Source organism: Rhinatrema bivittatum, chromosome 1, assembly GCF_901001135.1.
Source record: "Rhinatrema bivittatum chromosome 1, aRhiBiv1.1, whole genome shotgun sequence".
Taxonomy (NCBI): Eukaryota; Metazoa; Chordata; class Amphibia; order Gymnophiona; family Rhinatrematidae; genus Rhinatrema; species Rhinatrema bivittatum.
In genome coordinates this window covers 553,365,692-553,381,905 of record NC_042615.1, presented here as the reverse complement: position 1 = coordinate 553,381,905, position 16,214 = coordinate 553,365,692, and the positions used below count along the sequence as shown (strand labels likewise).

The following is a 16,214-nucleotide window of genomic DNA, read 5'->3' as shown; positions in this document are numbered from 1 at the left end:
AATGGTTAATGAAATTATAAGTTTTCTTAACAAATTCATTGACATAATACATGCCAAAATCACAAATATATCATCTAGGTTTATCAAATGTAGCGCTTTTAAATATAAACTGGATTTCGTATTTTGACGCTACCTAAAAATCAGCGTGAAGCCATGGAAGTTCATATAATTTTGCTATTCCTTCAGTGGATCATAATACAGTCCAAAGTTTGTAGGGATATGTATTTGTTTAAAATGGGTAATCTAAAATGAGATTGGGCATTTTTGTTTCATTTCATGTAAAATAAAACAAATGGATAGTGCCCCAGAAATAATGACAATTTTCCTTTGAATTAATTTTTGGATCCCAGCCTTTTTTTTTTTCTTCCTCACAAGGCAAGCCCTGAAGTCAGAATAGAGTGGGGGTGAGAAGGGACGAGGAAGAAGCAGCACCAATCAAGATCAAGCATTTTTGTAACCAGTCTATCTCAGCTGGCACCTGCATGGATTGACAATGAGTTCCTCATTACTTTTTTAAACCTGAAACTGAAAGCAAGCTGTAACTCTGAGCTGTCATAATCATTTCTCTGCTGAATTTCAGACAGAGAGCTTGTGTTTCTGAAGTTCTTTCTCAGAGTTAAAGAAAAAGGCTAAAAAAAGATTTAGAAAGAAAAGAAAAACTTAAAGCAGGGTGGCTTGTGCTGTTTTCTGTTTTGTTAGTGTCACTTTGTGAGAGAAAACACATCACTCTTTCTGTGTGTCTCCAGTCTTCACTCTAGTACTGGTACAGTGATGTACACAGTACTACATAATACTAAATTTATTATAACAATTAGAGGTGGTAGCCCCACAAAATGTTGTTGTGTTTTTTTATTTTCATTTCGGGTGTGGCCATTTCAGATCCATCCCCAGACTGGATTTTTCTTTTTTAAAAAAAACAAACAAGCAAAAAAACCCAAACCTACTTTAGCCCTTCTCTTTTAGTAGAATATTGATCTCCTCCCACCAGCTGAAAACCCTAGCCCACCCTCCTGACCCCCCCTAGGACTCAACAATACTGCCCTGTAGTCTAATGCAGCGATTCTCAACTGGTGTGTCGCGAAACACTAGTGTGTCACCAAGCACCGGCTGGTGTGTTGCGTGCTCCCGGTCTCTCCTGCTGCTCTTCCTTCCCTGCTGCCGTTGCCGCCGGGCTATCAGAACGTTCAAGCCCAGTGGGAATGGCAGCGATGGTAGAAGAAGCATTGGCACCCATGGCTAACCTTTTCTTCTTTCCGCGCCTGCCCCCCCCCCTCCGTGACCCGGAACAGGAAGTGATACACAGAGTGGTGTGCGGGAAGGAGAAAGAGCCGGGCCGTGTGATAAAGTAGCAGTGGCGGCTGCAGCATCGGCCCCCGAGCAATTGAAGCAGCAGGTAATCGAGAAAGGAGACAGCAGCATGAGCCTCCCGCGGCCGATGGGATTCTTCTTTCTTGGTCTGTGGGGGCTGGAGGAGGAGGCTGGGCTGCTGCAGCTACCCTTTGGGGGGGGGGGGGGGGAGGAGGAAGTGAATGAGAGAAAGAGAGAGAAGCAGCCAGCCAGCTTGTGTGTAAGTGAGAGAATGTATTTGATTGAGAGCATGTGTGTGATTGAGAGAAACTGGTTAGAGAGCTGATGTGTGTGTGTATATGTGAGAGACAATGAAAGTGACTGCTCAGAGAGATGACTGATGTGTATGTGAGTGTGAGAGAGAGAAAAAGCATGGAAGTGAGAAATCTGGGTATGTGAAAAAGCATGGGAGTGAGAAGCCTGATTATGTGAGAGAGAACATGGGAGTGGGAAGCCTGTGTGTGTGTGCGTGCATGAGCGAGAGACTGGTTGGTAAGGTGACTGTGTGTGTGAGAGAAAGAGACTGGTGTGTGTGAATGTGAGAGAAAGAATGTGATTCAGGGAATGAGAAGCCTGTGCAGTGGAGAGCGAGCATGGAAATGAGAGAGAGACTGGTGTGTGTGTGTGTGTGTGTGTGTGTGTGTGTGTAACAGAGAGAAAGTGATTATGGGAATGAGAAGCCTGTGCATGTGAAGAGAGTGAGCATGGGAGTGAGAAACCTAGGTGTGTGTGAGACACAGCATGGGAGGGAGAAGCCTGTATATGTAAGACAGAACATGGAAATGGGAAGCCTGTGTGTGTGTATGCATGAGAGAGATCAGGTGACTGGTGTGTGTTTGTGTGTCTATGTGTGTGTGTGTGTGTGAGAGAGAGAGAAGAAAGTGATTATGGGAATGAGAAGCCTGTGCATGTGGAGAGAACAAGCATGGGAGTGAGAGACCTGTGAGTGTGCGTGTGTGTGTGTGTGTGAGACAGAGAAAGTGATTATGAGAGTGAGAAGCCCATATATGTAAGTGGAACACGGGAGTGGGAAGCCTGTGTGTGTGTATGGCATGAGAGAAACTGTTCAGGAAGGTGACTGGTGTGTGTGTCAAAGACTGTTTGGGAGATGATTGGTGTGTGAGAGACAGAAACTGGTCATGGGGGCATGACTGGTATGGTGTGTGTGTGAGAGACATGGGCAATAAGGAAGAGGACCATGAGTATAGAGCTTAGCCTCTACTGCTGCTTCTGCTGTGTGCTGTGGCCTGCATGGAAGAGGAGTAGGAGAACTGCTGGAGGGGGACCACAGACTTCCAGTGGTGAAGACACAGCTCCTCTTCTCGTCTCTTCATCCACCCTCAGTCGCCTCAGTCTCCAGTGCCGTGGGTCAGCTGGCCCCGTCTTCCGCTCTGCCTCGCCACCCGACGAGAGAACCTACGGATCTTCCGAAAGGTATACCATCCTCCCGTCGGCTAAGGGTTCACAAGCCTGAGCATAACAACAAGTACCTGGCAAGTACCCAAAGATTAAATTGATCCCAAGCTACTATTGCTTATTGATTAATAGCAGTTTATGGACTTTTCTTCTAGGAACTTATCCAAACCTTTTTTAAACCCAGTTACACTAACTGCCATAACCTCATCCTCTGGCAATGAATTCCAGAGCTTAATTATGTACTGAGAGAAAAAGAATTTTCTCTGATTTATTTTAAATGAACTACTTTCTAACTTCATGGAGTGCCCCCTACTCCTTTTATTGTCTGAGAGAGTAAATAGCTGATCTACATTTACCTGTTCAAGTCCTTTCATGATTTTGTAGACCTCTATCAGCTGCCTCTTCGCCAAGCTGAAAAGCCCTAAACTCTTTAGCCTTTTATTTATTTTATTTTAGATTTTTATATTCCGCTTTTCACACTTCTTTCAGCTCCAAAGTGGATTACATTCCTCATAGGGGAGCCATTCTATGCCCTTTAAATTTTGGTTGCCCTTCTCTGTACTTTCTCCAGTGCAACTATATCTTTTTTGAAAAGCAGTGACCAGAATTTAAAAATGGCGCGGGCCATCCAGTGCTCCTACCATGTGACAGGGGCCGGCCAATGGCACGGATACCCTGGCACATGGTGAGGACAAAGGGCCATCGGCGCCATTTTGATTAGTGGCAGCCGACGGCTCTGGAGCGGGAGATCGCTCCCGGGACCCCCACTGGACCACCAGGTACCTGTAAAATGATTTTGGGGGGGTCGGGAGGTTGGGGGAAGCAGAGATTAGTTTTAAAGGGTCGGGGTGGGTTTAGGGGTTATTTTTGTGTGCCATTTTTCCCGCCCTCCCCCAAAATGATAAGAGAATCCCCATGATCAATATCATGGGGTTTTCCTATTGTTTCGGGGGAGCCCCTGATTTCTGACTATTTTGAAAATATCGATGATATTTTCAATCGTCCGAAGCCCGATTCACATCCCTATTAACCACTATGATATCTAGATCTCTTTCCTGGGTGGTAACTCTTAATATGGAACCTAATGTCGTGTAACAATAGCTAGGGTTATTTTTCCGTACATGAATCACCTTGCACTTGTCCCTTGCATTTGTCCCTTGGGTAAATCCATGCTGCCTGTGTTCCATTAAATCGTCTATCTAAATGTTTTGTGATTTTATTCTTTATAATAGTTTCCATGATTTTTCCTGGCACTGAAATCAGGCTCACTGGTCTATAGTTTCCTGGATCACCCCTGGAGCCCTTTTTAAATATAGGGGTTACATTGGCCACCTTCCATTCTTCAGGTCAAAGGGATGATTAAACTGTGTTTTAGAGCCTTGCTATTTGCTGTGCTGAGGAGAGTAGGACTTGAAGGAATTGCAGCAGAAATGTCATTGTTTGAAGGGAACTACTCTGGAATTCTCCTATATTGACTTTATTTCTCCTATATTGAACTTTATTTTGTGTGGCATATTGGCAGCATTACATGCTGTCCCAGGGATTCTGTAGAGGGAATTGCTTTTCAACATGGAGCTATTTTCCAACCACAAACTATTTAATTGGCCCAGTTAACCATTTTGGCAGCTGATGTCCTGAGGTCAGATAAGTTCATCTAACTGACCAATGCCAGCTGCCTTGATTGGAACTTGGAGGCCACAACTCTCAACCTCTCTTTCATTTTGGGCTTTACACTATCACTTCCACCTCTTCTACCCCTGTCTCAGACATGACTTTGCCTTGGGCCTGCCACCACTGCGCCTGTCACTGCCTTTGCCATTTCCTCAGACCTACTGCTGCCTCTTCTAACACTGCCTTGTGCCAGCTTTTGTCTTTTTGACTCAAATCTGCTGCTGTCTCTTCCATGTAGTAGATGACAAGTGGCCAGAAATCCAGTTTTTTTCCCATTATCCGACCTATTCCAGGACACAAAGTGACTAGGAGAGGATGTCATTATCTGTACCGTCTCTGATCTTCTTGAAATACAAATAGTTCATACTGAATCTATGTTTTAAAGTTCATCTGGGATACATTACCGATCCAGTGGGTGAAACACATGGCTGCGGCTAGAATATCATGCACAGTATGGCATCGTAAGCAAGTCTTCACTAAAACATCAACAAATAAATATGGTATTTTAACAGCATGCAATTATATTAAAAGGAATTGTTTAATACCACATAGAGTATACTGATGTCTTGGCACCAGATGCATCAATTAAGAATTCTGACACTGCTCCAGACAACAGTGTGCAGACTAGAAAGGGATGCCTTTCATTTTTGGAACACAGTCTCCATCCTTATTCACTCCCCTTACATCCTTTGCATTCCCTATCCCATTCATACCTTTACTCATCCTGATTATATATGCGTTCAAACTTAGGGAGCGCTTCTTATTTACTTCAGTCACTGCAGGAGGAGGACCTGGAATCTCCACGGGCCACCAGTGATGGAAAAGCATGCTTGTTACCCAGCTTGGAGTCCCCCCCCCCTGTCAGAATCAAATGGATGGACAAGGAGAGGCAGCCATCAGAATTCTGTGGGACAAAGGAGGGAGGCAGGGGGTGAGAAGATGGCTTCCAGGCTGAGGCATTGCATTCATTCATGCCAAGTTCCAACCCCCCCCCCAGAAATCAGAGAATGGATAAGCAATAACTTTTAGGAGATGTACACCTGCAGCAGGACTGGTGCAAGGATATTAGGTGCCTTGGGTGAACCTTCAATCTTGTACTCTCCCCCTTACACACCTGCTTATTGGCAGCAGCTCTGGCACAGCATTCTTCTCCCTTGCTGCGTTCAGCATCCGTCCCTCACTCTCCTGTCACGCTCTGCCAAGACCTGCATTCCCTACCCTGCCCTCTGTCTGTAGTGCCCTGGATTCTTTCTCTCTTCTCCCCCATGTCCTCCCCCTTTTTCTCCCCTTCACTCCCTGCTCAGCACACCAGCATTGCCCCAGTCTCTTGGCCCTCTTTGTGCAGTGTCCAGCATCCTCTGTCTCCACCCCCACCTGCTCCAAATCCTCTCTCTCTCTGCACCCCACCATCATCTTCCCAGCACCCTTTCTCCACAACTTCTCTACCCATCTGGCTTTCACTCTGCCACATCTACCTAGCATCCATTCCCTTCTTCCTTGTGGTGCCATGCCTTAGAAATGAGTAGGAAACAATTGGAGGCTTCTGGGATTTGTATCACTGCCCAAAACTGGGCACCCCTAAACAATCTCCTAGTTCCTCTAATGGAAGAGCCAGCCCTGCTTTTAGGGTCAATGCAGTGATAAACAGCAGAAAACATATCTAATCTGGAGGACTTGCCCAAGATCTGTAGCATTTAATTGAGTTTTATCTTTATTTTCTCTTGTCCTAGTACTATTAATCAGAGTTGTTTAATGGCCTATACATTTTCAAAAGTTGTTAAATAAGAATTTTAAAGAATATAAAATTGGATCATAGACAAATATGGCTGTTGTCTTACTCTGACTGGTGCCTAGTGTCTCCTTCTGTCGTACAATGTGCTGCTCAGCCCACATTACTGACTGATTTCAGGAAAGAAAATGAGTGAAGAGAACAAACCACTTAAAACTTACTGATGAGTCTGCTGCCCCACAAATTAGTGTATAGTAAAAGACTTGAAAGCAACTCAGGAAACGAAAAAAAAAAAATGTGCAAACTCACAAAACAAAACTTTGTTTTTAAAAAAGTGCATTTGCATTCTTCTAATTTTTTTTTTTTTTTAACTATACATAGACTTTGATAGAATCTATCTGAACTGGAATTGGTTCAACAGCAACAAAATCTTATTTAAGCCATGGGTCCAAACAAATAGAAATAAACAGAACAGTATCCAAATTAATCAAACAAAATATTCCATACCACTTAAAAAAGTGAACAGATTCAATATGTTCTACTGATTGGACAACAGGGTTGGAAGCTATTAATTGAACACTATATACTCACTATATAATCACTCCAAAATATATATCTATCTTGTTAGTAAGTCAATATGCCATCAAAATAGGCACTACTGGCATAGTACCTTTATTGCCTCTTTCTTAATAGTAAAGTCCCAAAGTTCTTTAAATTTTGTTTTATGCAAATAAAAGACTTACCTCTGTCTCTGCTTGTTCATTTCATATAATCACTCCAACATGATCCAAGTTTCAAAGCACAGTTCTACATCAGGGAACTACAAAGGGGTCTTATTCCCCATATATCAATGCCGTATCACTACAATATAAAACAAGTAAGTTAGATAAAATAAAGTCCTCTGTTCACCAAAGATTGCACCAGCACCGCTCACCCTTCAAACACTGGTGGCTAGAGACATTTTGGCACCAAATTTCAAAGCAGGAAGTAACTCAGATTTAAGAAAGGGTTATATAGTAAAAGCAAGTAGTGTATGAAAAAATATTTTTTATTTGTTTTGCATTGTTTTGTATTGTTTTGAGTTTCATTCTAGCTCCAAATTAAATCCATATGGTGTGACAGTCTTCAAAAAATAAATCCAGAATTATTTTCGAACATTGAGACACATCTCATGATCACCTCCTCTAGGCAACTCATTATGTTCAAGAATGCCCCAGTGCAAGTCCTCAAATACATGTTCTTGTTCCAGGCAGTGCATTACCAATGGAGGTTGTACTTTGTTCGCAGTGATGCGGCTCTTATGTTCTGTTAATCAAATATGGATCTTTTGTTTAGTTCTGAATATGCTTTCTGACAGGGGCATACAAACGATGATAAACAATTTGTAGATCCTGTCAACTTTAGACAACTTCCTAATTGGATCATGTCGGGGTCATTATATGAACTGAAAAAGCAGAGACAACAGAGAAGTATTTTATTTGCATACAAAAAATTAAAAAAAAAACCCCAACCTTTGGGATATTACTTGTGGATGCCATTTGATTAAGAAAAATTCAATGAAGGTATTATGCCAGTAGTGCCCATTATGATGGTATATTGATTTAATAAGAAGGCAGAAATCTGGTTATTTTAAACTCCCAGATTGCTAAGGCACAAACTATATATTAGATACGAATGATTTCCAGACAATGGTCCAGGCCTTCGTGCTGTCTGCAGTGGATTATTGTAACTCCCTTTTGGATGGGCTTCCTGTTGTTTCTTTAAAAGCAGTACAAGTGCTACAAAATTCTTTAGCCAGACTTGTGACGGGAGGGGCAGCGATGGGAGCATGAATCTCCCCTATTACTGAAACTTCATTGGCTTCCTGTTAAACATTAGATTGAAGTTAAGGTTTTACTTTTGATATATAAAGTTTGAAATTGAAAGGCCCTTCCTATAGAGCTGATCTTTTGAAATGTTACATTCCTAGCTATGCATTGTGATTGGCTGATAAAAATCTTTTGGTAATCTCCACAGTAAAGGCAGAATGATTGCAGGTAACGTGAGCTAGATCTTTTTCGGTGATAGGGCCAAGATTATGGAAGTCTTTGCTTGTAACCCTTCAGGTGATTAATGATATTATCTTCAGGAAACAACTAAAAGCACATCTATTTTCACAAGCTTTTAAATAATAGTGCTGTTGATTATAGCTATGATTTATTTATTAATTAAAAATACTTCTACCTATAATAACTTGGTTAAACTAAGCGCACATGGACACGCAAATTTTATAACGTGCGCACGCTGGCGCACATACGTTATAAAATCCGTGGGCCGCACACATATGTGTGCATAGGCCTTCCCCCGTTCCCTCCCGGTCCGCTCCAATTAACGAGCGGACTGGAAGGGAACTTCCTTACCCCCTACCTAAACTCCCTCCCTCTTCCCCTCTCCTCTCCCACCCCCCTAAACCCTTCCTATCTATCCTTTTTTGTTTGTTTTTGAATTTACAGTTTTTGCAGAACTCTGCAGCCAGATTGGTTTTGAACACCTCTCAAAAAGATTATGTTACACCGTTATTATTCCAGCTTCACTGGCTACCTGTGGAACAGAGGATCAAGTTTAAAATCCTGAGCCTTATGTTTAAATCGATTCATGGTTTGGCCCCAAAATTTCAAACCAATTTATTTAATGTATATGTTCCATCTCAAATGTTACGATCAGAGGTAGATCTTAAAAAAGTATGCCGGATTTGATAAGATACACGCGTAGCCGCGCGTATCTTATAAAATCCTGGGTCGGAGTGCGCAAGGCTGCGCAAAATCGGCAGCCTGCGCGCGCTGAGCCACGCAGCCTGCCTCCATTCCCTCCAAGGCCGCTCCGAAATCGGAGCGGCCTCGGAGGGAACTTTCCTTCCGCGTCCACCCACCCCCCCAGCCCTATCTAAACCCCCCCTACCTTTGTTGTGCAAGTTACGCCTGCTTGAGGCAGGCGTATCTTGCGCGTGCCGCCTCGGCATCCCCCGGCACAGGCCGCAGTGCTGGGGGACTCAGGATCGCCCTCCCGGCCTGCCCCCTAACTGTCGTCACTCCCCCGGACCCGCCCCGGACCGCCCCTGACCCCGGACACACCCCCGGCCTGCCGACATGCCCCCAGACACGCCCCCTCCTGCCCCTTTTACGAAGCCCCGAGACTTACGCGCGTCCCGGGGCTTTGTGCGCACCAGCGGCCTATGCAAAATAGGCACGCCGGCGCGCAATTGCCCTGCGTGCGTAAATCCTGCAGGATTTACGCGTGCAGGGCTTTTAAAATCTACCCCTTAGCTTCTAGGAAACTGCTAGAGTTGCCTCCTGTGAAGGAAATTCATTATTAAGATACTAAGATTTAGGGGTGTTTCCCTTTGGAATGATTTACCTGTTGAATTACAAGATTTATCAGACTTTAAAATATTTTGTAAGTAAGTTATAGCAGTTTTAGTTACTGAAGCATTTTCTGACTGATTTTAATATTTTATTTTCTATTGTTGTTTGTCTTAACATTGTTTTATGTTAATTCCAATTGGCAGGTATGAAGTAGCAGTGTGGAAAGCGCAACCTGCCTTTCCTGGGATCTATAGCAAATCTCGTTAAGGCCTGACGTGAAACAGCTGGTGGAACAGGAATTTGAACTTGCTAGCAAGAATCAACTGGATGATTTAAGAGTCAAGGAGGCTGAATTAAAGGCAGCAGTCTGGAGTGAAATCACATAATATTGGTAGCCAGGACTCACTCTTCTCCCTTCACCTGACCTCTTACATCAACAATAAAATACAGACTCCAGTTTGGGATCAAACAGGCCGCATCTTTATTAACAATAACTCCAGGTGCCCGAGCTCAAGTAAACCTTATATAACTAGGCCACATAATGCACCAGCCACGCCCCAGCAAAGCACACATGTCCAGACCTGCCGGTCTTGTACCAATAGCATAATTCATATGCTTCCACTTCCACCACCGCCATGTTCCAGCAAGGGGTTGTTAAACCAGCTCCTGCCACCAGCCAGCAAGGAGCCTCCCACAGGACAACTGCACCCAATTGTCCTGCTTGCCTTTCGGATCTGACAGCTGTCAGGTCGTCGTACCATACAAGAGCACTTTGGCACCTTATTGGCTCGGGCAACCCGCCACCAGCACAGGATGACCCATCCTGTGACCCCCCAAAGATGCAGCCTCCGGATCCCTAATGCAATAAATCCTCCAAGGCCTCCTGAATAGAATTTAAAAACTAGTCCATTCCAATAAAAGACAAATGGATCCCATCCCCTCCGAAAAACCCCTCGTTATAATCCCACACCCATTCGTGGTGAATATGGCGTCCTCCCATTAGTAATAGGCAATATATCAAGTTCAAAATCTGTGTATATATAGTATTTTATCGATTTTTATTTTAACAGTATAAAAAGAGACAATTCATTAAAAATTCTTTGTTAGTATAATGTCATACAAAATACAACAATACCCACAAATCATTCACTCACCATTCATACTCATCATAAAGACATTACAAAAAACAAATTTCACATTTTACAAATAATAAACCAATTAAAACACAATCTCTAATTATCCACTTCTTCTTTTTTTTACGGTGGTGTAATCCTGTCAGTTCACTATCTTCAACTGTATCTATTTCATTTATTTAATTAGAATTTCCTTCCCATTGAATTCTTCTTCCCAACAAGAGACTCCTGTTTCACCACATGGTTTCATCAGGGGATGTAACATCTACTTCACAAGGGATTACTTCACACCAAACCACCACTAGTGTTCCAAGAGATTACTCATTCCAAATATTCATATCTAAACAAAAGATTTTTTCAACAGTTTATTTATTTTATTTATTTAACACTTTTATATACCGAAATTCATGTAGAAAATTACATATCACTTCGGTTTACAGAATAACATTAACTAGCATGTAAGAATGCTTTTACATTTAACAAGGAAAGAATAACTTGGAGCCATGGAACAGGGTCAAAAAAACAGTTGTCACCAAATATCAACAATGAATGACCTGGGATGTTTCACAACACGACAACAGCAAATTTTCTCAACCTTAACTCCACATTTCCACAGCTAGGAAAAAATCTCCACAGGTTTTTCTACCCTTTTTTTTCAAAATCACCAGTTCCCGTCGCCATCAGCCGCGGAGTTTTCAAATCATTTTAATTGATGGCGACGGGAACTGGTGATTTTGAAAAAAAAAGGGTAGAAAAACCTGTGGAGATTTTTTCCTAGCTGTGGAAATGTGGAGTTAAGGTTGAGAACATTTGCTGTTGTCGTGTTGTTATGAACGCACTGCCCTTGGGTCTCCCCGCGAGCAGGCTCCGCTTACTCACCCCATGCTGCCTTTTCTTCGTGGTGCGATGCCGCCGATGTCGGCCCCCCCCCGCGCGGCAGGAGCTGCGGACTTTCCTTCCTCATGCGGCCCGGAGGCTGCCCGTGCTTCTCCTCTTCACCGTGGCCAGAGCCGTGGACTTTCCAGCCTTCTTTGCGGCCCGGGACCACCCCCGACGCTGATGCCATCTTCACGGTGCTAGGCCGCAAGCCCCGGGATCCTCCTGGCGGCTGGAGCCGCCCTCAGGGCTTCTGCAGTGGCAGGAGCTGCTGCTGACATCAGGGCCTGCATCTAGGCCCAGCCCTGCCTCTTCCCACGTCGACGTCGGTGCAGGCCGCTGTCCGCGGTCCTGCATAGCTTCTTGCTTGCTTCCCTTAGGCGCCGGCACGCGCCTTTCTGCAAGATTTAAAGGGCCAGGCACAGAAAGTGTGCTGACCCCACCTTTGATGGGACTTCCTGCTTCAGCCCTATAAAGGGCTGCGTCGTCAGTCTGTTCTTGGCCTTGCATCGTGGTGACTTCACTCTGGAGGCTCCTGCCTGTCAGAGCCTTGTAAGGTCTTCTGTCTTCGTGGAGCTCCTCGTCTCGTCTCGTCTGCCTTCTTCCACGTCTTCATGTCGTGGTGTTCCGCCTGAGGTCCCGGTCCATGTTGTGATGTCTCGCTATGTTCCTCCACGTCCTGATGTGTGTTCCTGTGTCTCGTCTTCTACGCTCCTGAGCCTTCTGGTCCTGTGGGCCGGACTCCCTCGGACGACGTCTTTCCCGGGTTGGAGTGGCCTGCAGATGGACTGGTATCCTGCTCTCTCGAGCTGTCATGTCTTGGATCTTTCCTGCGCTGTCCCGTTCTCCTTGTGGTCCGTGACCAGCCTGCAAGGGCTGTGTAGGGCGCGCAGTGGGACAGGGTGATCTACGACTCAGTCCCGCGGGTGGCCTGAGTAAGGCGCCCTGAGAGACAGTGCCAATGTCCATGCCTTGTGTTTTGCCTATTTGGATGTCAAGTTCTTTGTCATGGATGCCGTTGCATCAGCCAAGTGTCTTCATCATGGATGCCATTGCATCAGCCATGTGTCTTCGTCATGGATGCTGTTGCATCAGCCATGTGTCTTCGTCATGGATGCCGTTGCATCAACCCTCTGTCTTCGTCCAAGGATGCCGTTGCATCAACCCAGTGTCTTCATCTAGATGCCGTCGCATCAATCATTGTCATGTCTTCGTGTCAAGGCCCGTCTGCCCTCAACCTCAGGCCAGGCCTGCTGCTCCATGCTGCTCGCAGCAGGTCCAAAAGGGCTCGGAATGGTCGGAGGACCATTCAACTTCCAACATCCTTGGATGTTAGCCATGGGAGCTTGCTGGCCTGGCAGAGGGTAAGATCATCAGCCATGCGGCGCCACCGTCAACCCTCGGCTCGGCCCTGAAGGTCTGGGCCCGGGCTGAGGCCCAAGGGCACACTAAACACCCCATTCTCAACAGAATGCAAGGCCTTTCGAGGCCCTTTTCAACAGACTGCAAGGCCTTTCGAGGCCGCTCTCAACACATGTTGTAAAACATTCCAGGTCATTCATTGTTGATATTTGGTGGCAACTGTTGAAAAAGTCTTTTGTTTAGATATGAATATTTGGAATGAGTAATCTCTTGGAACACTAGTGGTGGTTTGGTGTGAATTAATCCATTGTGAAGTACTTGTTTTCTTCCATTTGATCACGGAAACTCTCATAGTAGTTCAACCACGACCAGCTATCATACTCTTTGCTTGCAGCTAAAATGGTATCCGCATACATAAGCAGCGGGCCATATTGAGCATTATCTTGATGTCCGATCATGCTAGCAAATCTAAGGAAACTTCTGATCCAATTTATCATGTTCCTAGCCACTTTCTTTTGAGTTCCTGGAAAATGCTCAACCTTTCTTAGAATCCTTTTATTTTCTTTCATAAAGCCCTCGGCACCACCTCCCACAGCTCAGTACACGATACGAGCGCAGGCGCTCCTCTATCTGGCCCTTTTTCATCCTTCTCCTTTTCACCACCCGAAGTGGAACTGGACACCGACGAAGAAGAGGAAGACAACAATGAGGAATCGGACAAACTAGAGCTACTACGTTTTCGCTTGTGTTTATTCTTCCCAGCCGCCCTTATCACCCTCTGCCCCCCTTCTTCTGTCCCAGTCTCCTCAGTTCCCGATACCCTTACTCTCTTTCTCTTCCTGCCCTCCCTTACCCGCACTATTTCCCTAACTGCAATCGCCATTGCATCACCTCTACACTCACCCCCATGAATCGTCCCTCCGTCTTCTTCACCCGCCGTATGATCCACCTTGCCGGCAACACCTGCTGCTGCAGACCGAGGATTCCCACGCCACTCCTTCTCCCGCGACGTGCCTGGACCTTCTGGCATCAGTTGTCCTCCAGGGCTCTGCGAAGGTAAAGGCACAGCAGCAGCAGCAGTACCCAGCACACCTGACCTGCTTACATTACCCATTTCATACCGTGCTCACTCTCCCAGCAAACCCTAACTCGGGACTGCACCCGGGGATCTCCAAGCATGTGGTGCCAAAAATCCAAATGGGAATCCCATCTCGCCCCCCTTGGCCAATATCCGGCCGGAACCCCCCAATTAGGACCCAGTGGAGAAGCTATATGTGCAGAAGGTCCGCCAGAAGCCCAGGGAGCTGCTGTTACCCATGGACCATGTGGACCCTCACCACCCAGCCCAACTCCCCAGTCACTAAACTGACGCCCAATACCCAAACCCCCAAATCCCCACTCTCCTGGATAGCCCGAGCCGGGCGGAATAAGCCAGCTCCCCCCCCCCCCGCTCCCTCATCACCTCCAAAACCTGCATTAGCGCCGACCAGATCCCCTGCATCCTCTCTATTCATCATTCGCCTCTCACTATCCGGTAAAGTCTGGGCAGTGCCGCTCAGCGCCGCCCCCTGCATCCCACAAGACACAGAATTAGTCTCCCTTTGCCCCACTGTCACACCTGCTCCCCTGCGAGCACCTATGCTCCTCTCCAAACCCGAAACTAGGCCTTGGGATCAGTCTCAGCCCTCCCCGTAACCTCCTGCCCAGGATGAGCACTTTCTACCCCGGACAGCACCACTCCCAGAGCCGCTGCTGCAGCCTCTTTTCCCCCTGCTGATGCAGGGAAGGCAGGGCCTGAGGCACCGCTGACACGAACAGGCTCTCCCTTCCCGGCCATCACAGTTTTACCGCGCTTTCGAACCTGACGCTGCTCAGCACCCGAGCACCTCCGGCCAACCCCCTCCGCTAATGGCACCTGCGCCTCAACTCCTCCCGCCCCTTTCTTCCGGGAGCCTGCCTGCTTAACCTCCCGTGGCAGATCGGTATTTAAGCCCTGTCCCACCTCCATTTCATGGTCACCCGGCTCAGAAGGTAGGTGAATCGCAGACCTGTCTGCCGCCCCTGACTCCACTTCCACCTCGGCAGCTTCCTCAGAATCACTACAGGAAGCATCCGAATTTAATCCCTTTTTTTTGTTTTGTTTTTTGTTATAGAGCTCAATTAGCCCACAGGACTCAGGAAGTGCAACGGCTTCGGAGAGCAACGGCAGATGAGTGATTCTGACCGTTACTCCCCCCTCATAATTCCCCGCAAACTCCTCCCATCTGGGCAACCACGGCAGGGGAACCAATAGGTTCCTGCGTTTTTCCCCAGAGTTTTGAAATCAAACCTCGTCATTTCGGCAGCCTTCCCTGCTGAGCACTCAGCAGCTCCCCCCTCCCCCCTCGGGAGCCAGCACGAATCATGCCTGGCACCCATATTACTCCGGGCACCCGATATGCTATCGGATGCCCTTCTCGACTCTGAACTGAAAGTGCCTGGATAGGCAGTATTCTCAGACACTGAGCTGGGAACAGCTGACTGATTAGGAGACCCTAAAGTTGGAGTGGACCCTGCTAACTGAAACAGAGACACCAGAACAACTGCTGGACTGCACTCTGGAACAGGATTCAGTTTAGCAGATACTGATTTCTTGGAAGTTTGACTAGGTTTGACTAGGGCTGGAATAACTGCAGGTCTAGCAGAAGCTAGCATAGTAACAGATTTAGCCAGCATGGCTTCCATGATGGTTATAATGGGAACAGAAATACATGATTTCTTTATCACAGACTGTTCCTGTAATGTTTGTTTGCAAATTGCTACTACCTCAGATGTCTGCTGTACTGAAATAGTTTCAGAAATGGCTAGGAACTTCTGTGAGGGCAGATAGACTATCTGGGGCTGGGATCTGTATTTCAGGATCTGGTTTTGGTGAGAGACAGAGGAGACAAGTTACAACAGAAACAGCAGGATTAAAGAAACCACACAGACACACAAGATTGCCAAGTGGCCCCAGATTTTCTGGACAGGATGATCCAGTCCTTGTTTTACCCATTCGCATATGGGACTTGTTCTGATTTTCCTATTGCATTCCCGAACAAAAGCAGGACTCTAAGTACTTGAATGCAGGGGAGAAAAACTAAGACTGAAACAATTTGTCCTGAAAATCTGGAGCCAGTTGGTAACCCTAGAGACACATCGATTCCAAGGGTGGGTTCCTAAATTGGCACTTGCAGTCTCAGTAAACAATAAAAGTTGGAAAAGCTACAGGAGTTGGGGCTGAGGAACAGATACTAGAGGTTACTTTAGGGTTATGAGCATACAATCCAGATATTCTATTAGAAGGAAATGTTTTATGTA

The 16,214-nt window shown here is 46.0% G+C and overlaps 1 long non-coding RNA gene across 1 annotated transcript in view; it reads left to right on the top strand.

Annotated features, from left to right (window-relative positions):
• Window positions 1-10,075, top strand: part of LOC115081540 — a 162,990-nt gene extending 152,915 nt beyond the window's left edge. The window contains exon 4 of the long non-coding RNA XR_003853822.1: window positions 9,708-10,075. This is a non-coding gene — a long non-coding RNA (uncharacterized LOC115081540). The remainder of the gene's footprint in view (window positions 1-9,707) is intronic.
• Window positions 10,076-16,214: the final 6,139 nt, after the last annotated feature.